Source organism: Desmodus rotundus, chromosome 7 (assembly GCF_022682495.2).
Source record: "Desmodus rotundus isolate HL8 chromosome 7, HLdesRot8A.1, whole genome shotgun sequence".
Lineage (NCBI taxonomy): Eukaryota > Metazoa > Chordata > Mammalia > Chiroptera > Phyllostomidae > Desmodus > Desmodus rotundus.
The window spans coordinates 72,627,186-72,640,605 of record NC_071393.1 but is presented as its reverse complement, the minus strand read 5'-3'; positions in this window follow the sequence as shown (position 1 = coordinate 72,640,605).

Here is a 13,420-nt window from a genome sequence, read left to right as displayed (position 1 = left end):
CCCATTAGCCACCACCCCAAAGGAAACAAGGAACAATTCAACTGCCCCAGAAAGTTCCCTCATGCCCCTTCCCAGTGATTTCACCCTTCCTTTTCCCCTGCAGAACCACTTTCTGATTTCCATCACAGGTTTGTTTTGCTCATACTTACACTTTGCATAAAGGGAAGCACAGTTTGTAATCTTTTGTGTCTAGCTCCTTTCATGAAACTACTTTTTCTGAGATTAAATAGCTGGAATAGCGATTTAATGCCCAGCTCAAGGGAGATCATAGCCCCTGCCTCTGTGTGTGGCAGGCCCGTCTGTAATGTTTGTTCCTGCAGGATGGCTCTGCAGGTGGGGCACTGGCAACCTGGAACTTCTTCAGAAGACAGGTTTGAACATCTGTTAAGACTGAGGAACAGCTGAGAGAATTCAGACCTAGAAAATAGACTTCATGAGAAAGAATAGAGAAAAAAGGGCAGGGGGGGTGGTGGCAAAAAATGGCCACACAATATTAGCTGTCATTTGAAGGAGTAAATAGATTTTGTGTATGTGTGTGTAGTGCCAGAGTTAGAAATTACTGGGAAACAGTTTTCAGCTCCATACAAAAAGGAATAGCCCTGCTGGGTAGCTCAGTTGATCATCCCAATACACCAAGGTTGTGGGTTTGGTCCCTGGACAAGTCACATACAAGAAATCAACCAATGGATGCATAAATAAGTACAACAACAAATCAATGTCCTTTCTCCATCCCCATCCCCACCTCCGCTTTTCTCTCTCTAAAATCAATCAATAAAAAACATTTAGAAAGGAATATATTCCTCAGCAGGTCACTGGGGTACTGTGAACAGCTGAATTTCTTATTACAGAGACTGTTCAAGAAGACTAATAGCTGTTTCCCAGGAGTGCTATTAAAACAAATTCCCACGAGGCAGGAGAGGACATCTTCCTGTGACTATGGTTTGGCCTTAGACAAAGCTGGGCCTTACCCCCACTTTATACTAGTTGGTCAGTGTGTTTACTTATCTTACATATTTCACATTGGCAACAAGTTCAGATGGTTTTCACTGCAAGTATCTCAGAGCCAGCTGCTGCCATAAAAACTTACCAAGCCTGAGTAGTCGGGACCCAGCATGGATTTGGTGTTCTTACTTTCACAACATTCTCTGTAAGAGTCCTTCCCTGCCCAAGATCCCACCACAGGCAAAGCCAGGTCTTCCTCCCTAACAGACATAAACACAGTGTCCACGAGGGCAAAAGCTACTGAAGTGTTTGCCTTGACTTTGCTTAAGGTCCAGCTTGCAACTGAAGTTAAAAATCACAGCTCTGCAAGTCTTTTGTAAGTTGCGCTCAGTGTATAAGATAAATACAAAAGAGGAAGTGAAGAGAAGAGAGGAAACGTTTATAAGAGAAGGTGGCTGTCCTTTGGGTTGGTGAAAGGTCTCTTTAGCCTATAACACTGCTCACACCCTTCCCTTGTATCCCAGCCCGCTGCCAGTTAGCGGACGTCAGCCACCTGCGTCAGGTACCTAAATGCAAGCTCCACCCCCAGGCAACTGTCCTCAGAAGAAAAGAAAGCAGAGGAAATAAGCTGATCATCAGACCCCAAGTGGACTTCTTGTCACCTTCTACAAACCCCAATTTAGCAAGCATCTTCATTGCTCTCATAGTCTATCCTGAGAGCTTTCCCTCCCCTAGCTACATTTAAGCACCAATCCATCAGAAAAATATTTCAAACATCTATACCATTCCAGGAACTGCTCTCCTTAAAACAAAACAAAACAAAACAAAAAAACCCCACCATTTCTGAGAAGCCTGCCAGTGGCTCTCACCCACTTGCTTCACTCCCCAACTCCACCTCTCAGGGTCTGTAAACAGTCGGGGTATGTCAGTGTGACCTCATTTATATATTGCCTCATAAACACAGCAAAGTGATTTTTATAGCTACACGTGATGTTTCATCATACCAACTCAACAAAAACCTCCTCTGTTTCAATTGACAGACATTGGATGAGGTGGTCTTCAGGGTGAACACAGAATGACCTCCCACGTGGCCACCCCAGGTTGCTCCCCAGACAGTGCCTTTCTAATGCCTCTTCCTAGGGGCTCCCCAGGCCAAGAAAGATCTGATTCTTGCGGCAGTTACTTCCTCCCAGCCACACCCCTTGAGGAGAACTGAGTGCAGGATGGGGCTAAATAAGCATTCAGATGGGCATGCAAAATAGCTAAAGCAACCTTGGCTTTTCAGAGCCAAGTCTGCTTTCAGAAATCCAGTGGGCCATTCACTCAGAAAGGAGAAGTGGCTTAGCCAATGCCTCCCTGTTAATGAGGGGCAGAGCTAGGGCAGGAACCCGCATTTCCCAGTTTGTGCATAACTTACCTTATGCAAGGAGCTAAACCTAGGTAAAGAAAGGTTATCGGGTGAGTGGGAAACTGATGTAACACAAGGAATTGGAATTGACTGGGTCAGTTATTACAGAGTCTGACACTGAGTCCCTGAGGCCGCTTTCTCATCTGTGAAATGGCAAATCAATATCTCACTTAACGCTTTTGTACAGGATGGAAAGGGCATAATGCATGGAGATAACCTGCTCTTTACTGACATTCACTACATGAAGTTTTCTGTGTTTTTTGCTGTAATTTAGCCAGCCTCTGGCATTCATTTCGGGTTTAATATCACCCCAAAGCATGCTGAAAATAGCCTCAAATATTGGGAATATGAAGTTTAGCTAATTCTATGTGCAACATTAAAATCCTGCTCTTTACAGTGAATAATTGTTAAGTTATTGCTCTAGATTGTCCTGGCTAGAGTCAAACAAAATTAAAGGAAATTATCTAAGGCCCTTGGTGGCTCTTAACTGCTGCTGGAAACAGCTGGGGTTGCTTCTTTACCTTTGAAGAAGATCCGGCCTCGTGATTTTACATCTGATTAGGGTATAAAATGCATTGCACGTTGGCTAGAGGTAGCGCACACGAAAAAATTCCTGGTTGAGGGATACCTGCACGGAAACTTTTCCTCCCTGAGAGCCTCTTGCTTTCATTCCCAAATCCATTTGTGGAACAGAAGACCCAGCCAGCATTGTGCCAGGACGGTTGAGAGAGAGGGGGGAGAAACTGCTGTGCCTTTTTGCCAGGAGGTGGGAAATAGTGGGAGTCAGGGAGATCTGCAGTCCTTCTTCAAGTGGGGTGAACAGGCTCAGAACCTCACCTGGGCTTGGGGACATTCCCACTGGTGCCCCAGCAGGGTGGCTGAGCGTTGACTCAGAGAGGCAGGAGCCATGGAGGAGGTGAGGCCATCAGACAAGGCCAAGTAAGTGGGCCTGCTCTCCCCCATGTCCCCTCCCCCACTAAGCACACAGCACACACATCCCCAGTTGTAGCCTGTCTTCTTATGACTTCCCCTTTAAGCTGCCTTGGTGCGCTTCATAACCTGATTTCACTTCTAAAAAACATGTTGTGGGGGAGGAAACACCCAGAGAAGTCTGGCCCAGCTCTGTATCACCAACCCTCCTCACTCCAGATGGTGCTAGTTGTGAAAGTTTACATTCTGGGCTTTCAGATATGTTTATATTCTGCCCCGAAAAGCTACTGTGGTCCGTACCCCCTCTACCCCTGGTCCACTCAGGGGGACCTTCTCTTTGTGCTGCTCTCTCAAGAATAGGGCTATTGACTTTGCTTCAGCATCCTGCATACATTATTACTTTTTAATCATGACCCAAAGAAGTATGTACTATTATCCTAATTTTAGGGAGGGAAAACAGACGCTTTAGAGAAAAGATTACTCTCTCAGTACAGAAACAGAATCCTTACCAGGTCTGTCTCCATAATGTTCCCCTTTCTATAATCACTTCTCCATAAACTGAATCCTCAATTAAAAGGAAATTTTATTCTGTCTTAAAAAAAATAAACTGAGGCCATGATTTATTTTTAAAGCGATGCAGTGACATTTGACTACCCATCCAAAAATCTATTGCCATGTTCTATCTTTCTGATAGAAGCCCAGCTTTGTTTTTTATACCACATAGCCCACATTGTGTAGAGAAGCTGGTCCCACCCACAGGTCCTGGATGGGACAGGCTGGTATGAGAATGATCCCCTACCTCTTGTCAGTGATTGATTCAGAAATAGGCATGTGACCCAATTCTGGCCAATAAGACATGAGGCGATTTGATGGGGTCTTCTGAAAACTTCTTTCTTGCTCTTAAGAAAGAACCATACCTAGTGACTCTCTCCTGCTGAATCTGTACAAGAAAGCAAACAGGCACGATTACTATTGGCCGCCTTCCTGCCATAGAGAAGTTTAGAGTGGAGACAATAACTCCGAATGTCACAGAAGAGAGGTGAAAATAATAACACATCATTTAATGATATCACTGGAGTATTGAATCAACCAGCCCTGAAGGCAACCACCAACTCTACACTTCCTGCCTAATAAGCAAATACATTTTCATATCATGCTTTTCTATTCCTTGCAGATAAAAGCATCTTTAATTGATGCTGGGATCTGTCACACCTCCCGCATCCACAGGACTGTGCACTCACCACTCACATCTAGAAGGAGGGTTGAGAGGCACCACACCACCCGTAGTCAACAAACCAGAATCAGGTTCAAATGTGGCAAATTTTGTGTGACATGAAGCATGGCCGCAAATCCTTTGTTATTGGGAGGCCATAGAGAGATGGAATCAATTTCTCCTTTTCTTGAGTCTGGGCTGGCCTTGTGGCCAACGAAACACAGTGGAAGTAACACAGGATGACTTCTGAGGCTGAGCCTTAAGAGATTTACAGCTTGCAACATGCCACATGGAACACACCCTCTTAGAACCCAGCCTACCCTGTGACCACCAAGCCCAGGCTAGCAGAAAAAAAAGAGAGGGAGAGAGAGAGGAGAAACATCCTGTGTCGTGACACTGAGGTGCCAGACATTTGATAAAAATGTCCTCAGATGCACCCAAGGAAACACCAGCTCATGCCATAAAGAATTAAAGAACCACATCGCCGAGCCCTGACCACGTTCAAGGCTCACAAACAAAACGCTTGGTGTTTTAAGCCACCATGTTTTGTGGGAGTGGGGGGTTTATTCCATCAATAACTAATACAAGAGGAAAATATAGAGACTGCTTTTCACAAGCTTCAATAACAGAAAGAAAAAGCTTTGTACTGAACCTTCATCTACCTAGAAACTTCATTTCTCAGGACACTGTATTCTCCGAGTGCCCCCAGATAATCCTGGTTGGAAGAGTGTATGACCCAGTAATAAGACATGTACACATGGCATGTGAATGTCTGAGAGTCAGGACGGTGGGGCTTCACCCCCTTTCTTCCTGTTCTCTTCTACCCTAAGCAGATCTTGGGCTCTCACCAAAGTTCTCAAAAGACTAAAGAAAATATATGGGAGACTGAGAGAAAATGAAGGGGAGCCCACTTTCTTGGTCTCCTCATGTGCATTCTACACACACACACAATGTCCCCCAAGTGCAAGTTCTCCTTGGTTTCTAGTCCTGTGCTTGGCTTGGCAGAACAGCCATTATTCAAGAATTTGTCCCATAAAAAGTCAGTAGAATTTGAATTAGCCACCAGTTTCTTTTTAAGCTGAGCTGACATTTTGAGTTAAATTTATTTTAACTAGGGATTTATGACAGGAAAGGAATACTTCTAATTAAATAAGTATTAGCCTCAAACAGTGTGAATAATGACCAGCTGGAAGTTTCTCAGTCCCCTAATAGCTAATTAACAGCTCATAACTGGATTCCCTTTGTGTCCCAAGGCAAGTGTGAAAAGGAAGTCTTGACTGATTAATGAAATGGGCTCAAACAGGATTAAAAATGAAAATTGGCTTTATGGACTCCAGACCTGCAAATCCACTCTCCGTGAAAAGAAAGGATTATTTGTAAGGTATCCTAGGCAATCCCTGTGGGAACAGGGAAGGCAGAGCCAAAGGCATTGATCTATCAGTGGCCTCCTGGTGACCCCTTTCACAGAGGCCTAGACAGAGGACAAGACAGCCAGCCGCAAGGGAAATGGCCTCACCATCGTCGCGCAGCCGTAGGGTTTGAGAGGCAAGGCCAAACAGCCTTTGTAAAGACTTTCCTTTTCTTTGTCATGTTTGTATTTTAGATAAATATTAAGGCAGGCAGACAGCAAATTAAAAACCAATTTCCATCTCTGCGATTCCATACTAGAACGTACTAGAAACTCTTCTCCCCTCTATCTGAGCTGAAGACCAGCTCCTCCTTATTTAAAGAGATTTGCTCAGCTCTCCTGAGGCAGTAGTAAGCCTGCACCAAGCCGCCTCCCACGTAACACTTCCTCCGGCACTTGGCAGAAAATGTTTTGAACAGGCAGTCATGGACTCTGGAAAAACGCTGCATGAATTTTCAGAAGCCCCTCTCCGCTGGAGATAACCACATCCCTTTCAGGGAGCTGTCAGTTGTGGTCACACTGGCTAAACCCTAGGCAGCCCCTGCTTTTCCTACCACCACCCTCTGGAAATGTTAAAATAGGACGTGGAGCCAATATCTATTCGCCCAATAGAATTCCATTCAGTGCCCAGGAATTGCTTTCTGTCGTGACGGGGCAGTGGTGGGGAGGGCACACATATTATCATGAAGTTAAGAGCCTCTCAGAGCAGCTGGCTCCCCTACTCCCTCACCCCCAACCACTGGAACTGAGAACAGGTTCTAAGCGTGGGCCAGAGCAAGGCCACAGTTATAGGGGTGCTGATTCGCGCTCAGCAGAGAGCAGTGTGGAGCATCATTGCATGGCCGACCCACAAACAACAGACTAAATGTAGAGGGAGGAACAACTTCCTTTCTGAGTTTATAAATAAATTTGTGATCTGTCATAGTCAGGAAATGGGATTCTTTCTGTTAAACAAATAGTGTGTCACCATTCAAAAAATGTAGGACTATATTGGATTGAATTGAATCTTTATTTGATGATTTTTTAAAAAAAGACATTAGAGACTGTAGTGATTTCAATTTTTCATAATAAACCTTATCAAAAAGTGAATAAGAGTTATTAACAGATCAAAAGATCAGGAGACTGGTTTTACCAGCCTGAGTGTACAAAGCATTACGCTTACCCTGAACCCTAAAAGAAGATTCCTTACCTTCCAATATCATTAGTCCCCTCCCTACCATTGTACTGTGGCCAAGGTAGAAACCAGGGCAAGGCTTCCCGCTTGTTTTCCCTCTCCTTTGAGAATATCCCCTCCAATCTGTGCTTCCTGTTTTCTCCTACCCACATCAAAAAATGGATCAGAAACCAAGAACCATCACACCTGGTACTGGACAACGCAAAAACCAAATCTTAACAACCTAACAAGAAAAACGTATGGAGAATCCCTAACCTTTGTCTAATCCTTGCCAGACTTGCCGCAACCTGAGTTGATTTACTGCCAGGAAAGGCCTGAACTGTCAGGGGTGGGGGAGACACACTCCATGTCAGTTAATTAGCACTCCCCCTCCCCCGAGGTGAGCAGAAGTGCTCTCCTAGGCTAGAGAGAATCTCATTTTCTCCCAAACCTGTGATTTGGGACTGACATTTCAACATTGTCAACAGTAATTTGGGGAAGGGAATGTGTCTCTTGAGTTATTTTAATCAACAGCATGTACTAAACACACTTTGGTCTTAGAACTCCGTCTGCATAAGCTTCTGTGGGAAGGTAAGAAGCAACAATTGTGCCTGTCCTCAGCTGGTCAGGTTGTGCAGGGAGTGAGGAGCAGCACAGATTGCTGCTACAACAGGGTGATTGTGCATGTATGGAGTCAGAATGACTAGAGGAGGACCATCCTTCACATTTCAGTTACTGTCTTCAAGGACGAGGACACTTTAAAATTGTGTGTTGGGGAACTTGAGGGGAGAGGATGAACAGCAGAGAGGGGTGAGCAAGAAAGCCCTGTGCAAGGACTGGACGGGAAATTTGATAAAGCAAGAACATTTAAGAAGTCCATGCTTTCAGAGAACAACAAACAAAGAGAAAAGTATAGTACTTAAAGTTATAAAAGTACAGTATGCTAGGCATAGCTCGGGCAAAACGAAATAACTCCTTCAAAATCCAGTGATTAGCAAGAAAAAGGGAAGCTTCAGGTGTTTTTTCTGTTTCATTCATGTTAAACGAATCTCAATACAGGGTGCCTAGTGCCTGGCAGTATATTTTGAAGCCTTGACTTTTCTTTCTCTTTGAAGGGTTATTGGTTTTGACCAGATAGTAAAATCAGATGCTTTCATTTAGCAAAAACATCGGCAGTATTTTTGGGGGACTTGGAAATAATTGCCATTCTAAAATCCTTTATCCTAATTGTTAAAACACTAAACCCAAAGTGAGCCAGAATTTTTCGTTTTCTCAAGGTCTACAAAAAGTTGATCAGAAATTTGGTTTCTGATCTTCTTAGCTCCCTCCCATATTATATTCCCAGGTGATAGAATGCTGCTATTTAAAAGTTCATTTTAAGGGTCATCTGGTCCAGTTTCCCCCATTTTAAAAAGCAACAATGCAGGACCCAAGGGAGCTCTGCGACTTGCCGAAGGGCATGAACCAATCAGTCAACCTACCACTTTCTGGGGCGTTTGATGCCTCCAATTCTGTCTCATGAGGCCTTTTCCCCTAGCCCAATGAAATCTAGGAAGAGAGTTCTTAAGAACAGTCAAAAATTACCTTCACCACAATAAAGAGGTGAATCATGTACCAAAATTTCTCTCCCACCCATCCCTTTTTATCTTAAAGCATCCTTTATATTCTGTGAAGAAAAAGCAGCTTTTAAGGGTCGAATATTCTTAAGTCAGTCAATATGCAAAGCGGGGAGGGAAAAAGCTCTCAGAGGATAATCACAATGAGAACAGAAGCTTTTTCAAATTATGCAATACGTTGTAATTATGCTATCAAATTGCTCTCCAGCTGGAGGTGTCAATGGAGAGCATTGCGATTTTTAAATAGTTCTGTTTTTGATGGGAGTTCACGAGCTTTTGAGGCATTTGTGTGTGTGCACATGTATTTCGGCAAACCACGGGGCTATAGGCATTCGCCCAGAGTTCTGATATCCGTCCCCCTGCAATAAAAATGTAAAAATAAGAAGGAAAAGAACCGTCTCAGTATACATGCAGGTGTTGCTCTTATGGTGTGATCCTTGAGGAAAAAGGACAATAGCTCCAAATTGAACACATCTGAAGGCATCTAGGGCTTCCCAAAGTTCCTTGGTTTGAATGCTGTCTGTCCATCTGCAGGTGAAGCCGATGAGGAGCAAGCAGGGGAATGTGGAAAACAATGCTAGAAGCAAAGAAATGAAATATGAGAAAGTTCAAAGTATTAATGTTATCTAAGTGGCTCTCTGAGCACAGCATTTTCGGAAGTACAGGAAAACAGAGACCTTTCTTACCTGAGGAGTTCAGGAAGTCAATGAGTTCCGCTGCTGGCTCTTGCTATAAGGGTCATGATTTACAAAGACATCATTTGTAAGGGTTGGTCTAAGTTTTTTAATTCCAACTTTAAGGTCTCCCATTTTTTCTTCCTTGCCTTAAACTTTAACTGAATTAACTGTTTGTTGTTGTTAATGTTTGTATTCTCTATGTAATGATTCCCAACCTGGCCTCACATTAGAATCCCCTAAGGAATCTTAACAAGAAAAAAAAGACCCCCCCAATTCATCTGCTGAGCCCAATTACATCAGACTCTCTGTGTTTGGGCATCAGTATTTAGAAAAGTTCCTTTGATATGACTAACATGTAACCCTGACTGAGAACCCCTTTTGGTACAGATAGTATAACAAGATCATCCTGTAAAAACTTCAGTTAAAATCAGTTTTGCCCAAAGTTCTGGGTGTGTGAACAGGCCACATGTGGGACATGCCACCAATGGTGCCCATCCCAAAACTGTAGGTATCACTGGATGACACTAGGGTTTATAGAAAATTCCAGAATTTAGTTACTTCAGGTCTGGGACCATTTTCTGATATAGACAATGCACTCTGGTTTATGCTGCATTTCTACCTCATCGTGTGCTTGTCAAAATCTTTTTCTAGACCAACCACAAGCTCTCCCCATTCACAATGTTCCCAGAAATCCTTTTGCAAAATGGGTCTGCACTGGCCGGATGACGTATCTGTGAGAGACATAAGGCATCCCTTCCCAGAACCTAGGTTTTAGAACTGGATTGGCTGCAGGAAGAGGGGCATAAGCTCACGGGATATCAATTACTGCTTTCAGTAGCATTTGTCTCCCCACCGTGACTCTGCAAACTGAGTCTGTACTAAGTGGGGGATGGGAAATTCTGAGATCAGGTGGGGACAGAGGGCAAGGAGGACAGTGCTTAGGACTAGGGGCAGCAGCATGCAGTGGTGACTCATGAATGGTGTTCATGTGAGAATGACCACGGACACCTAGGCTTTAAATATTCATACTAGAATCTTTTTTTGGAATATAATTTCTTTAAATATATATATATTTCTATATATATACATATGAAAACATGTTTGCATATTACTATACATATATAATTTCTTGAGAAATATATATCAAGGTTCTTGGTCACTCTTTACAGAAAGTAATGTTAACTTAAAAAGAAAAAATAAATTTGTAGAAGAATATTGGGTACAGAAGAGAATTGACATAAAAGATGAGAACCAGGCTCAGAAAATATAAGCAAGGCATGCTATCCATCGTGCTTTGCTGATGCGTCACTTCTGGACACTTGCTCATCACTGCTGGCCCTGTTGCCACTGGCAACTCACTGTTATGATTGCTGCTAGAGTCTGCGTTACCCTACACTGTGAATAACCCCATGGTGCCACCAAGAGTAGGCGCCTTTGCTGAATGCAAGTAGGAGTTGGGAGCATCAGTAGAAGCATAAGCAATAGATCACATGTTCTTTGAACTCAAGGAACACACCATGTCCATCTCTCCACCCTTTAGACACTGCCTTGCACTCTATGAATAGTTGTGAACTAAAAAAATAAGAAGAAATGACTTAGCATGACCTGAGATGACATGGAATGACATAGTGTGAAATGTAGGCAACAAATGATGAGAAGCAGAATGTCATCACAGAATAGTTTCTGTGGGAGAGTTTTGTCTTAACTCTACAGCTCAGGAGTGTCAGACAATGGACAATCATTTACTTCACCTCGGCCCTGAGTTTTCCATGGTAAAACAAGCATAATAACTGCCCTGCCCCTGTCACTGGGTGTTTCAAGACTAGACTAAGTGCTTCAAAGGCAGACATGCTATGTTTTATAAGATAGAACTCTGTTGGGTGTAAGTTATTCCCTGCTAAGAAATGCAAATCAGAGATCCTCAAGCAACGCTCCCCACCCCACTTCCTAGTCTCACCCTCGAAAGACATTGCCTGTCTTCAGCTCATCGACGTGCATGTTGCCTCCAACTTAGAGATGCGGTGTTCATTTCTTTGTGACGGTTCTTAGCAAACTTGATGTGGGCACCAGGAAAGAAGAGTAAGAACAGGGACACTTCATAAGAGGTTTTATTTCCCAGTATATCTCAATAAACTTAACTCCTTTGTACACACTACAACCCAGGCCACAGCTGAGGTGTACAGCCTGGTGACCTGACTTCTGCAGGACCTGAGAATTCAGGGGAAACCTACTGGGCGTGCGTATTCAGTATTGAAGGGCTGCGAAAGGCATGAACTGGGGCTCCTTGAAGACAGAGAATTTTTCTTATACGTGGGCATTTTTCTCCCTAGCACCTTAAATACTTTCTAGAACATAAATATTTAATAAATGCTGCTGAATTAGCTAGTGAATAAAGAGTTAATCATGTGAATATGTATGGAATGGTATAGTATATTTCCTTAGCCCAAACTGCTAATATGCTGTGTAAGAAAGTGAGCACACAAAAACTGTTAAAGAATGAGCTAGTACATGAAGGATAAATAAGAAAACAAAAGACTCAAGGACTTCTCATCCCCACCCCTTCCTGTATCATCTTCAATCCAGTCTAAAATGCCACCCTGAGCAAACACTATTTCTGTGCATTAAATCACTGCCTGAACGCTGATTTAAAAGAAACAATTTCCCTACGCATCTCACCTCTTCCTGGGGTGAACCTTAAGCACTGCCTATTGTCCAGGGTTATAGGAGCAGGAGAATGGAGAATATTTGCAAAAGATAGGCAATTTGTTATGACATCCTGCATTTGTATTACACTTTATACTTTTTAAAAATAGACTTTATTTTTAGAGCAGTTTTAGGTTCTGAACAAAACTGAGAAGGTGCAGAGATTTCCCACATACCCCCTTCCTTCACACACGCACAGTCTCCCCCATTGCCAGCGTTCCCCACCTGACTGGCACGTTTGTTAGAACTGATGAATCGGCATTCACACGTCACAGTTGCCATCAGAGTTCACTCTTGGTGGTGTCCATTGTGTGGATTTGGACAAATGTTTGCTTCTATACATTGGATGTCTACTTGTATACAGATATATACCTTATATTTTCTAAAATATGTTCACTCTACCATTTCTTAACATTCCTCAAAAGTTTATGAGGTGGGTAGGATTTTTATCCACATTGAAATATGTATGCCTGTGAAGTGACTTATCTGCCATTATGAATAAAAAGATCCTGGACAAGGGCCCGTGTCACCAGGGTGAGGGGGTCTTTCAACCCCTATCCGTCACTGTCTGTGACTTCAATGAAGACGTAAAGGGCTCAGGCCAGTCTGCCCTCAGTCACCATATTGGGTGTGAGAACCCTTGTCGAGGGGCCAATGCTGAGACGCAGGCCCGGAACATCACCTACAAACAGACCGCATAGGACGTGCTATTTCTAAATAGCTCTCTTGGGGAAGAAAGTTAAACAAAATGTAATTTTTAAAAAAATTCATCAGGTGAGATATTCTGTACTGCAGAAGGAACTGTGAGAAGAAGAAGAGGGGAGGCTGGCAGTGCAAGAATAGAACATTCTAATTAAAAACGATAAAGTGAGAAAATTACAGGGCTTTTAAGGGGGAGTATTCTTACTGGAAAAAGAAATGTAAATTAGAAAATTCAGAGAGAAACAACAATAGACGTTGGTGTAGGGAGCCCACTGGACCAACTGTGTGGTTGGTTTTCACGTATCACACTAAAGTGCTGGCAGCTCAGGGTACCTTTGGACCCTGATTTCCCCTTGATTCAAACTTGATGAAGCAGATGACACAAATAAAGGAGGAAAGAGCCTGTGCACATTATCAGTCCATCAGCAGAGACAGAATTCACAGCCCTCTGTCTTTCGCAGGTCATTAACAATTGGAGTAAGTGAGGAGACGCACATGAAACAGACCAATTCAAGCCAATATGCAATACGTGCTCTGAAATAGAGGTGGGAGCAAGGTCTCTGATAGGGCATGCATGCACCCTGAAGGGAGGGGTGACGCTGGTGTCTTCACCTGAAATCTGTGTCCTGAGGAAAGACTGGAATCTTTACAAAGAGGAAGAGGTGACA